The sequence below is a fragment of the Dermacentor albipictus genome, unplaced genomic scaffold (genome assembly GCF_038994185.2).
Source record: "Dermacentor albipictus isolate Rhodes 1998 colony unplaced genomic scaffold, USDA_Dalb.pri_finalv2 scaffold_26, whole genome shotgun sequence".
NCBI lineage: Eukaryota > Metazoa > Arthropoda > Arachnida > Ixodida > Ixodidae > Dermacentor > Dermacentor albipictus.
The window spans coordinates 1,291,900-1,306,789 of NW_027225580.1; the positions used below are offsets into that span (position 1 = coordinate 1,291,900).

General features: G+C 45.8%; 1 protein-coding gene and 1 non-coding gene across 2 annotated transcripts in view; both read left to right on the forward strand.

The window, feature by feature from the left end:
* LOC139052513 (tachykinin-like peptides receptor 86C) overlaps positions 1–14,890 on the forward strand; it is a 331,385-nt gene that overhangs the window by 235,661 nt on the left and 80,834 nt on the right. The window lies entirely within an intron of this gene.
* Positions 4,791–4,863, forward strand: TRNAL-CAA (transfer RNA leucine (anticodon CAA)). Its single transcript has one exon. It is a non-coding gene; the product is annotated as a tRNA-Leu (tRNA).

The window sequence follows — 14,890 nt, forward strand, 5'->3', positions numbered from 1 at the left end:
CACTCCATGTAGGCTTTTGAAATGGGTTGGGCTGCGAGACGTTAACCTATTCAACAATTGTGCAGAATATTCTTGCTGTATCACAAATTACGATTTCTTCAAATCACCTCAGATTTGATGTTTTGACAAAAATGAACGCTATTTCAAAATCTAAATAAAAGCACGTAAATTTTTCTCAAAATCTCAAACTATTCACAGGCACATGACAAAGACTATTAAAAACATGTTGCATTATTTTGTTTGTAATCACAATATAGCTGGTAGAAATGAGGGTTTTGCCAGTATGCGGCAAGGTGCTAAGAAAAAGGGACATCGGGATAAATATAACGTGCATAAGGCTCTGACTTGCCTAAACTTGAGCCTGATTGCAAGACAAAAGCAGTTATCGTAAACTAGAATTATTATTTCAATCACGCTGTTCTAATATGCCTACATTTCCGAAATAAATTTGTGCTTTCAGACGCAGCTGCTGTAAAAATCGTCTCTTTTGATCGAGTTGGTAGAGTGTAGCAGAATGGGGAGTGAGTGGATCCATGGGAGGCGGTGGCAGACGGATAAAATGAAGTAAAATACGTTGAGATTTTCTGGCAGTGTGGCCTCCGCATTAACCAGAAGAAGCTACATGCACTCCCGTTGTTTCGGATGCGCTGCCGTCTACCGCCTACTCAAGAGCTGCGTTCTGCTCTACAACTTCCAAGATTGGGCATTGTGCTCCCCGTTTCAGAAGCGGTGATTTAGTTTATGGTTTTTCAGATTTAGGTGGTGCCAAAAATAATGCTCCAGCGATGGCGCTCTTTAGCTAAGACAACCTTGAACGTCATGCTCTTGCTGATGGCAACCACCGGAAGCAATTGGGTAGGCGGTAATACGTCATAGGTACCATCCTTTAAACACCACCTATAGGTGATGGTACAGTTATCTTACATATTATAAAAAATGAACCTAATGTGGATTAACTACGGATTCAATCTAGTACACTTCAATTTTTGCCTCCGCTTCATTAAGGTAGGAGCTGTCAGTTTTACGTCTGCTTCTACCAGGCGTGAACGACCTCAAAACAGACGACAGGCCAGTTTTGGGCTGAGGGTTCGGCGCACACCGCACAGTCGTCCTTCATCACAGATAAGTGCTAATAGTGTTCGCAGTGGTTTGAGCTGTGAGTAGAGCTGCGATGGCTCACCGTTGCAGCGGCGATAGAGTTTTTTGTGCAGATTACTTGAAGGTGCACAAAAAGAAAATACCGCTTCACAGAAATTTCCATTTCAAAGAAATTTCCGCAAGGTGTCAGATATTGGTCGATCTGCATTGCAGAAGCTCTTGCCGCAAGATGCAAGCCATGCACAGGATGACGAACAGACATGCCAAAATTGCTTCCAGCGACTAAAAGGAATGCTATATTTTTTATGCTTCCCCTGCCGAAACAGCTGATCAATTCATACCGGAAGAAGACGAACTTCGAGGTAGAAAGCAGTGCTTACACCAGCTTGAACCTTTGCCTCACGTGCGTCAGCAGAAGTCGGATTCGCGACTAAGAAACTTCCGCCCGGTGCAAAAGCATATTCAACTAGGTGCCGCTGCGAGGTCCAAATCTCACTCCGTAGAGTGCAAGCGCCATCTCGACCGCTCAGGTAGCAAAAGCGGCTTGCGCGCCTAATGGTTCGCCAGATTTAAACAAGCCTATGGCGCATGCTGATCGCACCAAGAGCGAATGCGCTTGTTGACTCTGCTGCCAAACTAACTGGAGCACCGAAAAGTCCAAGCTCTCATTCCAAACTGGTCAGCCTATATGATATACAAATCCAGACGCTGGCACGAGAAGCATGGAATATGGTCAACACCAGGCGCACCCAAGCGAACACGCTTGAATCCAAGAGACTTCCTGAGTGCTGTGAAATATTATACCAAAGACGAGCGTGGATGTTCTCGGCAGAGTCCCAACCCACAAAATGTAGTATCTCTTGAGATTGAGGGGAACAAACTGTATGCTGCGAAGAGGTTCATGACCCGCTCAGTACGAGAGACATATCGTCTCTTTAAGGAAGCCAATCCGGATACATCTATTGGGCTCTCAAAGTTTCACTCCCTCCGGCCAAATTGGTTTCTTCCTGTTCCACAACAATAAGTGTAGATTTGTATGTATTGCGCCAACGCCACACAGTCTATTTCCGCGCTGGAAGAGCTCACTGAAGGTGCCTACTGAATTAACCAGCTCAAAGAACTATGTCGTTGCACCTCGCCCACGACTGATTGTTTCCTGGGCGATGGTGATTATTGCGAAAAATAGGGTGCTTTAACGACTAACTCTTTGGGAATTCCTGAGGAGATAGAAGTAAACTATGCAGTATGGGAAAATGACGACCTCGTCGAAAAGACAACATAGGCTACTGCCTTTTGCAGGAGCTTGGTGGATGGCTTGCCAGGTGTATCACCCAAGATTAAATAAGGGGCATTGAAGCATCAGCGATACATGACGCCAATCAGAATCAAGAGCGCAGACCTTGTGTGTCTTCCATTTTGACTTTGCAGAGAATTGGACAGCTGTTGTACAGAACGAGGTTCAGTCATACCATTGGCACAAACAACAAGCCTCACTATTTACGTGTGTCGTCACGACTAGAGGACCTACTCAAAGTATTGCTGTCATCAGTGATAACGTATGTAATGATGCCGCACACACTTGCTTTGCACTGGACATGAATCGATGATAGCATATACAACTTCAGCTTGACACACATGTTGCATACGTGTCTGACACATGTTACATACGTGTTAGTAAACGAGAAGAGAGGGGGTTAACCGAGGGTCCCGATTTGTATTAGTCATATCATGCGAAACCAACCAACACTCACACGAAGGACAAAATAGGGGAAATTACTTGTGTTTAATAAATGAAGTAAAGAAACAATAAATTATTGAAAATTAAAGTGGAGGAACAAACAATTTGCCGCAGGTGGGAACCGAACCCACAACCTTCGCATTTCGCGTGCGATGCTCTACCAATTGAGCTACCGCGGCGCTGTTTCCCCATCCACTTTCTTGGGTATTTATGTGTCCTAGTAGAACCCTGGGAGTGTTAGCCAGCGCCATCACTCACATACCTTGGCGGCGGACGTGGAACATCCGCCAAGGTTAATATACCTCTTAGCGAAGCTTCCATAGGGGTCCATATGTTCAAAACATGGCGGTCCATAGTCGTTTCATGGGGCTTAGCGCCATCTGTTTGTGATGGGAACACTTCCGGCGGAAGAAAAAATAATGTGACGTCATGTCCGTTAAAAGCAGAAGTGACGTCATTTTGTTTTTGAAGGCGCGAAATTTGTTTTGTTGTCCTGCCATTGGAGCTATACATTCAAATGCCCCGCCATTCGACTTGATCGGCGTTTCGAGCTTTCAGCGTGGAAAGCGATGCAGGCAAAGGCCAGCCGCACGGTAGTCGAAATCGCATCCCTGCACAGAACATACTTTCTTTGGAGGCCGACGAAAGCTTTAGGTGTAGAGTGCTGATCCTATTGTCGGATGACAAGACCGTCGGCCAGCACAGTCGCACGAAAAGAACTACACAATTATCTGGCGGTCGTAACCCACTACTTTTGACTGAACAGATTAAGAAGCGATGAAGCTACCAGCGTCACCAAATTGAGACACACTTCGACAAGCAAGAAAGCGCAGCTGTGCGGGGGGCGTATTTCAACAGCTGAACTTTACGAGTGTGCCTTTCCGCCCATAAAAAGACTTGCATTGCATTGCGAGCGATAGTGGCGTCAACGCCCCCTGTAGCGATGGGCGCTGAAAAGAAATGCATTGATCAATAATAATAAAAATAAATACACTTCTATTTTCTTAACTCGTCACGAATATATAAAATTGACTAAGAATTTTATTTTCGTTGAATGAATCTAACTGTGTCTCGCTTGAATTAAGAAACGCGTTTTTCTTTCCCAATGTTTGTTCCCCCCAAACATAGTCATGCTTCAAGCGCTGCTCCCATGACCCCCTATGCTGATGTCGGTTACAATCTGTACTGAACCGCTTTTCGCCCGAAGCTTCGCGACCTATGCGTCCGCCGCCAAGGTATGTGAGTGATGGCGCCCCCTTTCTTCTCGTTTATTACATAACGAGGGTGTCGAATCCGGCAACATTGATGCCTTTAGGCAGCATGCGTGGGTTTATTGACCAGTTGCCTTCAGCCAAAAAGATCACGTTCTCATGACGCCTGCGGCAAGAAGGACGGTCCACGTCCGCCGCCAAGGTATGTGAGTGATGGCGCTGGCTAACACTCCCAGGGTTCTACTAGGACACGTTAGTATCCAAGAAAGTGGACGGGGAAACAGCGCCGCGGTAGCTCAATTGGTAGAGCATCGCACGCGAAATGCGAAGTTTGTCTGTTCGGTTCCCACCTGCGGCAAGTTGTTTTTTGATCCACATTAATTTCCATTAATTTATCGTTTCTTTATTTCGTTTAATAAACACAAATAATTTCGCCTATGTTGTCCTTGGTGTCAGTGTTCGTTGGCTTCTCATGATATGACTAATAAAAATCGGGACCGTCGGTTAACCCCTCTCTTCTCGTTTATTACATAACGAGGGTGTCGGATCCGGTAACATTGATGCCTTCGGGTAGCATGTGTGGGTTTGACCAGTTGCCTTCACCCAAAAGGTTACGTTCTCGAGGCGCCTGCGGCAAGAAGGACGTTCCACGTCCGCCGCCAAGGTGAGTGACGGCACTGGCTAACACTCCCAGGGTTCTACTAGGACACACAAATACCCAAGAAAGTGGATGGGGAAACAGCGCCGCGGTAGCTCAATTGGTAGAGCATCGCACGCAAAATGCGAAGGTTGTGGGTTCGGTTCCCACCTGTGGCAAGTTGTTTTTTCATCCACTTTAAGTTCCATTAATTTATCGTTTCTTTATTTCATTTATTAAACACAAGAAATTTCCCCTATGTTTTCCTTGGTGTCACTGTTTGTTGGCTTCTCATGATACGTGTCAGTAGCCATTTTACAAACAAGTATCAGCTTTACGAGCTGTCACAGAAGGAGCACGCGCCAACGAAGCGGCTTTCTTCAACTGCAGGACATGGCAAGAACGCTTGCGATGGTGTTGGTGGCTTAGTAAAGCACCAAGCCTCGCTCTACAATCTCAGAGCAGCCAGCACTACAGTCATTAGGTCAGCCTCTGAGATGCTGGCCCAGATGACCGCAACGCTGAAAAAACGTAAAACTGCTCAATGCAGGTGCACACGATGTAGACAACTTTCGCCACCTCGAAAAGAACCAGTGGAAATCTTTGCCACGTATTCCAGGCATACGATCTTGGCACATTTGGTTAAGCGAGCTTGACGCCACCAATTTCGATCGCGTTGTGTTAATGTCTCGCACTGCTGCAGGTAATTGGAAAAGGATGAAGCCTTTCTGAGTGCATACACGCCTACGCTCGAAGTGCCTTGTTCGCTCTCCCTGCCTCCATGCTGGAGCGCATGAATGTGGCATATGCGGATGTTCAACAAGTGTACACTGACGGGTCAGTAAGTCAAGAGGCAAGCAACTGTACCATTGTGTAGTGCATTCGCTTCATTAGAACACCGTGATCTGACCCTCTGGATAAGTTGGTCTTATATTAAAATGCGGAAAGAGCCGCCACAGCTGTTTACAAGATTTTGAGAAAAATTTACTATGTTTTCCTTATTTTTTATTTTTAAATAGCGTTCATTTTTGTCAAAACTTCAAAATTGAGGCGAATTGTAGAAATGGAAATTTGTGATACAGCAAGAATATTCAGCGCAATTGCTGAGTAGGTTAAGGTCTCACAGTCCAGCAAATTTGAAAAGGCCACATGGATTAGCTTAGTTGATAAAAAATTGTAAATATAGCAACTTTTGAAGATTGTAGCAAAATAAGGATTTTTTCGAAAACACTTCCGTTTTGGACGGAAGCCTCAGACAGTGCTAGGTGACCCTTCTTTACGTCTACGTTTTACACACACAAATGTATTCCTTGTAGCTGTAATACATTCTATTTCACATCATTGTGTATTTGTGAAAATACCTTGTGCATGATATAGGCACCTCCACACTGAACAATCCCGCTATTTTTTTCCTCCTAAAATATTCATTTGGCATAGAAGCCACGTTCACTTTAGTGCTGCCGAGTCATATGCGCATAGAATGTAAAATATTGACTGAATTCTAAAATATGAATTTTTTTACCAGTGTTGATCTGTCGTGAAATCACCTGGGGACAACAAAGCAGTGCAAGGTCAGAATAAAAAAAATTCTATGAGCACTTTTGAAGAATTGGTCACCGCTCTGTCATGTTTGCAGGTGACCACTTTCTGGAGAAAGCTGGTTACTCATACCAAGGAACTCAATTTGCACATTGTTACACAGAAATCTACTGTCAGAACATTTTGAGAAGCAGTGTTAGGTGACTTGTGCATCAAAGTGTTTGCTAGTGACAGGCAGCTCGACAAGCTTGCTACCCTCGTGCGTCCTTTTAAAGCGTGTGATCTTAGGGATCTCGACAATGTCCTCGATGCGGTGGAAAGTTTGCTAAGCAACTTCTCAAGCAGCGAAAATAGCTTGCAGATTGTCCTGAAGAAGACAGTGGTAGTACTGGATGAACTATGGTCACAAAGTTTCCCACAAGAGTGCCATGTGGAACGTGTTGAGTTCCTAAAACAGCAGGTGTATATTTTACCGCGTAGAAATTCACGATACCCTGCGGACTTGCTAGCATTTGCTAGGCTTGTGTTCACGATATCTCCACACATGTACAGCTTTATAAGGAGTGCGTTGAAGGTGAGACTTACACATCCAGACACCATAAGACGCAACTATAGGTCATAGCGCCTGAATCCATGCATTGCACAACAAGGTGCTTTATCCCTGTCCTATGCGATGAGACTCCCAGTAGCAACGGATGACTAGGAGAATACTGTGAAAATTGGTACGGATAAAATTGCCCTCCAGTTGTAGATTGAATACAAAGGTGCTGATATAGCAGGAATGTCTACGAACATTCAAAATACAGCGATGAATGCATATGCGTGCGTAATTCAGAGCCTCCTATTATCAAACAAAGACGTTGTGCCCATTGTTAGGATTGGGGGCTCAATCCCATCGCTCGTAAACCGTTGTCAATATTGGAGTCCGGCATGAATTACAAGGTAGCTGGCCCATGCCGTCGTCCAACTTATCCACGCTGAGGACGTTGATGAAGGAAATGACTGCTTCTCATCGAGAACGAGGAATATGGGGTTATTTACAGCATTTACATGCAGTTCATCAGTCTAGCATGACTGCGAGAGAAAGTACGTCAGTCTAACACTACTGCTTGAGAGAGTGTCTCAGTCTAACATGACTGCTTAAAATATTGTATCGAGCATCCGCACAACAGCCGTTTATAAACACTCGATCCTCCCCCGATTCCAAGGTGGCGGAAACGTTTGTCCAGTCATCGTAAACAGGCCGCCTCTCTGCGGGACGGTTTACACGCACACACACACACACACACACACACACACGCACACACACACACACACACAGGTTCTCGGTCCAAAACCGACATCACACGAATTTCGTAGAACTCGGAGCGGACCCTCGCAGTGCGCCCGGGTAGCCATTGTCTTGCGTCTTGGTCGGCGTGTGGGAAGAGGTCTCCGACGACGTTCCTGCGTAACTCCCCCGCTCATAGCAGATCAGGTCCGCGTTGGTGGGTTCGGTAACAATAGTTGGCCCGCCGAACACATTCAGTCACAATGACAACGAGGCTAGAGCGTAACGGTGGCGGTTTCAGCACAAATCCTGCTTCGTCAAACGCATCCTAGCTGAAGCGACGGAGAGTGGAGGACGCGCGTATTGCTCCCGACACAAAGTCGGCTTAGTCACGCCGGGGCTAGAGGTTGGCGGCGGCGCTCCAGGAAAGTTGCGGCCACTGTCGCAACTGGCCTGCAAAACTTGCACTGCAGCTGGCCGTTCTTAACTGCGCCTCCACGGCCCGGAAAATCTCGACTGTCTAGCGCTGACAACCGCTGGGCAGGAAGAGAACGGCTGGTGGCCAGGGGTTGATGTCTTGGCTCGCAGTATCCACTTGTGCAATGATGTGACCGCCCCAAAAACATCCAACAAAGACAGGCAACTGCAAAATGAACCCCACAACACGGCTCTGCGCCGAGATGACGTGCATTGGCACTCACTTTAGACCCGCTAGCCTTCAAAAACAAACATAAGTGCAGAAACAAAAAGTGCTGCACTTCGCTATGCCAATTTTAGAAGCAATTTCGTGCTGACAAATTCAGCAATCATGGAGGGAATCCTGCTAAATGAGAGGGAGTTTTCTTGGCTTAACAAAATTAACACTAGTAACCGTAAAGTTTAGGCGGGACGCTCAAACGCAGAATTCAAATGAGTCTGCTCAAACCATCCGCATTGCTATGCAACTTTCCCTTCTTATATCTAATGGAGAAGTTGTACTCTTGGAGACTGAGACTCCATCGGAGCAAGCGGCCATTTTTGTGTGACATTGAACTGAGCCACGTCAGAAGACAGTGGTCGGTCCCGAAGATGAACTTCGCTCCGTACGAGGAACACGACAACTTCTGGGTGGCCCAAACTAAACAAGCGCATTCCTTCTCTGAAGCGCTGTAGGCTTCCTCTCTTAAATTTCAGTTTACGGGTGGCATAGAGAACAGGATGCTCCTCGTCATCATCGCCAACCTAAGTACCACGCCCATGTCTCTGTCGCATGCGTCACATTGAACTATGAATTCTTTGTGTAGACTGGCGCGCGAAGCACAGGACGAGAAACCAATAGCGTTTCGGAAATCGTTCTCTTTGTCCTTATCCCAATGTACGCTACTCAGTGCTCCCTTTCGGAGGGCGTCCGTTAATGGACTTGCCATTTGCGAGTAATTCGGAATGTACCGTTGATAGTACCCCACAAGTCGCAAAAATAAACAAAGGTCTGTTTTCGTGCGCCGTTGAGAAAATTCTCGAATCGTAGCTATTTTCAGCTCGGCCGGCCGTCTCGTGCCCTGGCCGACAACATGGCCCAGAAAAGTAACCTGTGAATAACTAAATCTACACTTTTCCGCTCTCATCGTTAAACCGGCTTCCCTCAACCTTGAGAACACCTGTTTGAGGTGCGATACCTGTTGTTCCCAGCTGTCCGAAAAAATTGCTGCATCACCCAGATATGGCAAGGCGAACTCCTGCAAGTTTTAGGACAATATTCATTAACTTAGAGAAGCTAAACGGCGTGTTCTTCAGCCCGAAGCTGAGCATGAGAGGGAGAAAAGTGCCTACAGGCGAGATGAATGCGGCATAGCGGCTGGCACTTTCTGAAAGAGGAACTTGCCAGTACCCCCGGAAGAGATCTATTGTTGAAATGTATTTAGCAGCGCTAACTCTTTCAATTCGTTCCTCAATGTTGGGTATCGGGTACAGCTGATCCCTAGTCATCATCATCAGCAGCAGCCTGGTTACGCCCACTGCAGTGCAAAGGCCTCTCCCACATTTCTCCAACAACCCCGGTCATGTACTAATTGTGGCCATGCCATCCCTGCAAACTTCTTAATCTCCTCCGCCCACCTAACTTTCTGCCGTCCCCTGCTACGCTTCCCTTCCCTTGGAATCCAGTCCGTAACCCTTAATGACCATCGGTTATCTTCCCTCCTCATTACATGTCCTGTCCATGCCCATTTCTTTTTCTTGATTTCAACTAAGATGTCATTAACTCGCGTTTGTTCCCTCACCCAATCTGCTCTTTTCTTATCCCTTAACGTTACACCTATCATTCTTCTTTCCATAGCTCGTTGCGTCGTCCTCAATTTGAGTAGAACCCTTTTCGCAAGCCTCCAGGTTTTTGCCCCATAGGTGGGTACTGGTAAGACACAGCTATTAAACACTTTTCTCTTGAGGGATAATGGCAACCTACTGTTCATGATCTGCGAATGCCTGCCAAACACACCCCAGCCCATTCTTATTCTTCGGATTATTTCCGTCTCATGATCCGGATCCGCAGTCACTACCTGCCCTAAGTAGATGTATTCCCTTACGACTTCCAGTGCCTCGCTGCCTATTGTAAATTGCTGTCCTCTTCCGAGACTGTTTAACATTACTTTAGTTTTCTGCAGAATAATTTTAGACCCACTCTTCTGTTTTGCCTCTCCAGGTCAGTGAGCATGCATTGCAGTTGGTCCCCTGAGTTACTAAGCAAGGCAATATCGTCAGCGAATCGCAAGTTACTAAGGTATTCTCCATTAACTTTTATCCCCATTTCTTCCCAATCCAGGTCTCTGAATACCTCCTGTAAACACGCTGTGAATAGCATTGGAGAGATCGTATCTCCCTGCCTGACACCTTTCTTTATTGGGATTTTGTTGCTTTCTTTATGGAGGTCTATGGTGGCTGTGGAGCAACAATAGATATCTTTCAGTATTTTTGTATACGGCTCGTCTACACCCTGATTCCGTAATGCCTCCATGACTGCTGAGGTTTCGAGTGAATCAAAGGCTTTTTCGTAATCTATGAAAGCTGTATATAAGGGTTGGTTATATTCCGCACATTTCTCTATCACCTGATTGATAGTGTGATTATGATCTATTGTTGAGTAGCCTTTACGGAATCCTGACTGGTCCCTTGCTTGACAGAAGTCTAAGGTGTTCCTGGTTCTAATTGCGATTACCTTAGTAAATAGCATGTAGGCAACCGACAGTAAGTTGATCGGTCTATAATTTTTCAAGTCTTTGGCATCACGTTATGGATTAGGATTATGTTAGCGTTTTTCCAAGATTCCGGTACGCTCAACGTTATGAGGCATTGCGTATACAGGGTGGCCAGTTTCTCTAGAACAATCTGCCCACCATCCTTCAACAAATCTGCTGTTACCTGATCATCCCAGCTGCCTTCCCCCTTTGCATATCTCCCAAGGCGTTCTTTACCTGTTCCGGCGTTACCTGTGGGATATAGAATTCCTCTAGACTATTTTCTCTTCCATTATCGTCGTGGGTGCCACTGATACTGTATAAATCTCTATAGAACTCCTCAGCCACTTGAACTATCTCATCCATATTAATAATGATATTGCCGGCTTTGTCTCTTAACGCATACGTCTGATTCTTGCCAATTCCCAGTTTCTTCACTGTTTTTAGGCTTCCTCCATTCCTGAGAGTATGTTCAATTCTATCCATATTATACTTCCTTATGTCAGCTGTCTTACGCTTGTTGATTAACTTCGAAAGTTCTGCCAGTTCTCTTCTAGCTGTAGGGTTAGAGGCTTTCATACATTGGCGTTTCTTGATCGGATCTTTCGTCTCCTGCGATAGTTTACTAGTATCCTGCCTAATCCCTAGTGATGGCATTTAACGTCCTGTATTCAACGCAGGGACGAGGGTCCTTGTTAGGGGTTTCTGCCAATATTAGCGGCGGCGTGTAGTCACTCTCAGCGGGCTCAATAACTCCCAACTATAGCGTGCGCTGTATCTGTGCCTCCATAATCTCTCTCTGTCTTGGAGACACCCTGTCAGGCGTTGATCTTACGGGTTCGGTTGATATCAGCTCTATTTTATGCGTTATTAGATTGGTTCTACCTGTCCGATCGCTGAACCTGTCGATATTTTCCTCTAACACGCTTTTTAGGTCCTCTAGCTGCTCGGGTCTTGGATCGTGCGAACTTACTGAATGTTTTACTACTTCTTCTAGGCCGATTTCAGAGTTGGAGGTCGCCCTATACTCCTTAAACTTCGTACTATTGTCATCCTGGTCTTTGCTGGTACAGTTAACGACTGCGCTCCGCTCTATTTATTTATTTATTTATTTAAAATACCTTACAGGCCCATTTAAGGGCATTGGGTAAGGGGGGACACAAAGTAAGTGTTTCAACAGGAGTAAATAATATAAACATCAATACAGGCTTTCACAAGATAAGTAAAGCAGTACAGGAGTAGAGAATATAAATATTTATACATGCATTCACAAGATAAGTAAAGCGAAGTTTAATAAATGTTTGTCTAGGCTAAGGTTTAGAGAGCGTAAACACAGTAATATACTCATCCTCACAAAAATATAAAAATACAAGTGTGAAAAACAGCGAAGGAAAGCAGGTTAATAACTTCCTTATACAATGTTTCTACAGGAAATTCAGCAATTCTTCGCGAAAAGCGTCACGATCTCTTATGCTCGCAATGTTATCAGGAAGGCTGTTCCATACGGTTATGACACGTGGCAGTGCTGATGCGTTAAATGACAGTGTATTACCGGATATGCGCATGAAACTATGGCTATTGTTAAGGCGACGTGATGTGCGCGCTGGTACTTCAAGCGGCAACACATGAGCTCGATTACCATGGACGTATCTGTGGAAAAGGCAAAGAAGACTTATCGTGCGACGAGTTTCAAGTGGCTGGAGCGAAATATCTGCTTTGATCTTGGTCACGCTGCAAGTTCTGTCGTAGTTACTTGTGATGAAGCGCGATGCCCTGTTCTGAATTTTTTCTAGCATATCAACTAAATAATTTTGATGTGGTGACCATATACGACTTCATCAAATTGCACTAATGTATCCTCACCTCCTTCCTGCGAACGGGCATTTTCAGAGCATAGTTTGCATCTGAAAGGTTGTGCAACACTTTAACGGGCCCGTCCCAGTGAACTTCAAGCTTGTTCTTTCTTGAAGGTTTGAGGATCATTACCTGGTCTCCCGCGTTAAACGTAGGAAGCCTCGCATTCTTGTCGTAATAGAATTTGGCGTTCTTTTGCTCCTCTCCCATGTTCTTTTCGACTAGTTCTTGGGTTGCGCTTAGCCGTGCCAGCAAATTTAGCACGTATTCAACCACTTTTGGACTCTCTCCTCTTTCTTCTCACATCTCTCTTAACATTCTCATTGAAGAACGGAGTGTCCTCCCATACACTAGCTCTGCAGGCGAGGACCCTGTAGCCTCATGTGGAACCGTTCGCAAAGCAAATACTGCTGCCGCCAGGCAGTTCTCCCAGTCGTGCTTGTGCTCGCAACAGAGCGCACGCAAAACTCGCTTAAGCACTGAATGCCACCTCTCTACACTGTTTGACTGAGGGTGATAGACAGAACTGTGTATTAACTTTACCACGCACTTTTGCAAGAATGTGGAAGTCAGTGCGCTCGTGAATACTCACCCTTGATCTGCCTGAATTTCAGCTGGAAACCCAACTCGTGCAAACACTGTCAAAAGCGCGTCTACTACTTCGGTGGAACTGAGCTCTTTCAGGGGGATTCCTTCTGGAAACTTTGTAGCCGGACACAGCATGGTAAACAAGTACCTGTAACCTGATTTTGTTTTGGTAGGGGCCCTACCATGTCTATTACACGGCGTCTGAAAGGTTCTGTTATTAAGGGCACTACCTTTATTGGCGCTTTCTATGTCTCTCCTGGTTTAGCCGAGCGCTGGCAGGCGTCACATGATCTTACAAAGTTTTCTACATCTTTGAAACAACCAGGCCAGTGGTGTTCCATAAGCAATCTTTCCTTTGATCTGTTTATGCCTAGGTGGCCGGAGCACCCATTTCTATGACAGAGACTCAAAAGCTCCTCCCTGTACTTAGTAGGTACGACTAACTGATCTAAAATCCTACCCTTTCGATCTCTGTAGTGCCGATACAACAATACTCTTCTCTCATGTATCGTCACGTTGCGCCTAGCAATGCCTTCTTTAGCTATGTCATGTATTTTAGCTAAGCTCTCATCATTCTTTTGCTCGGCTGCCAGGGACTCTCTATCTACACGTAAGAGCTGATCAAAGTTCTTTGAGGCCGGTGATAATAACGACCCTGTCTCGCTTGCGATTGCGTCAGCTTGCTCTTCCTGCAGGCTTGAACTTAGCACTCTATTGCTACGCTCTCATGGAGCTGGTCAGCTGGCAAGTTCTCCTCACCTGATTTGTTGTCCCTCGGGCCTAGCTCGGATTCGGATATTGAAGTTATACCTTTTTCTGCTTCTGCTGGAGCAGCTTGTGCATTTTCAGCCGAAAGCGACGTGATTTTACGAGCTTGGCCGCGGGTCAATGCCTGTACTATTCCCTCTCCCACTTTCAGCCTTTTTTCACGCAGTAACTGATTAGAACGATTCAAAAAAATGTAAGGGTACTGTAGTGACAAAAATTTGGAAAATGCAGCCTCAGTCAACAGCTCCCCGAATGGTCCCCTGATTTTGACTTTGGCCATGGGCAGACACACGCTGTGTTCTTCTATAACCTGTTCCATCCATGCTACTACTCCGGTGAAGTCAGCTACCGTCACGTATGATGGATGGACAATGTCCATCGTGGCGGCACTGTCTCTTAGCACTCGGCATGGTTTGTCATTACCTTGCAGGCCGTGAAGATAGGAGCCTAAAAGTTCCACATTCTCGTCTTTTTCCTCTACGTAGGAAAAAACTATGCTAGGATTCCCGCAGTTTCAAGCTATATGTCCCGGTTTGTGGCATTTATAACAGCGGATGGGCCTAAAAGATTCGAATTTTCTTTTCTGTTCCTTTTGTGCGGTTTCCCCGTTAAGTTTCTCCTCGCGCTTTTCTTCGGGCTATTCCTCTACGTCTACAGGCTCCGATCGTCTAGTCTGCGAACCCTTTTTGAACGGAAATGGTTTCCGCGGTCCATTTCGACCGTCCCAGTTTCCGTCCTCGACGTTCAACCTTCTACGCATTGTGTACTCTTCGGCTAATTCAGCCGGCCTTTCCACAGTGTTTAAATTCCCTCTGTCTTGCACCCAAAGTTTCACAGCTTCGGGGATGCTTTTGTAAAACTGCTCTAGACACATGCATTCAATGATCATGTCTCTGCTGTCGTACGCTTCCGCGCTTTTCAGCCACTCGACTAGGTTGGCCTTTAGGCCGTATGCAAACTCCAGATACCCCTCGCTAT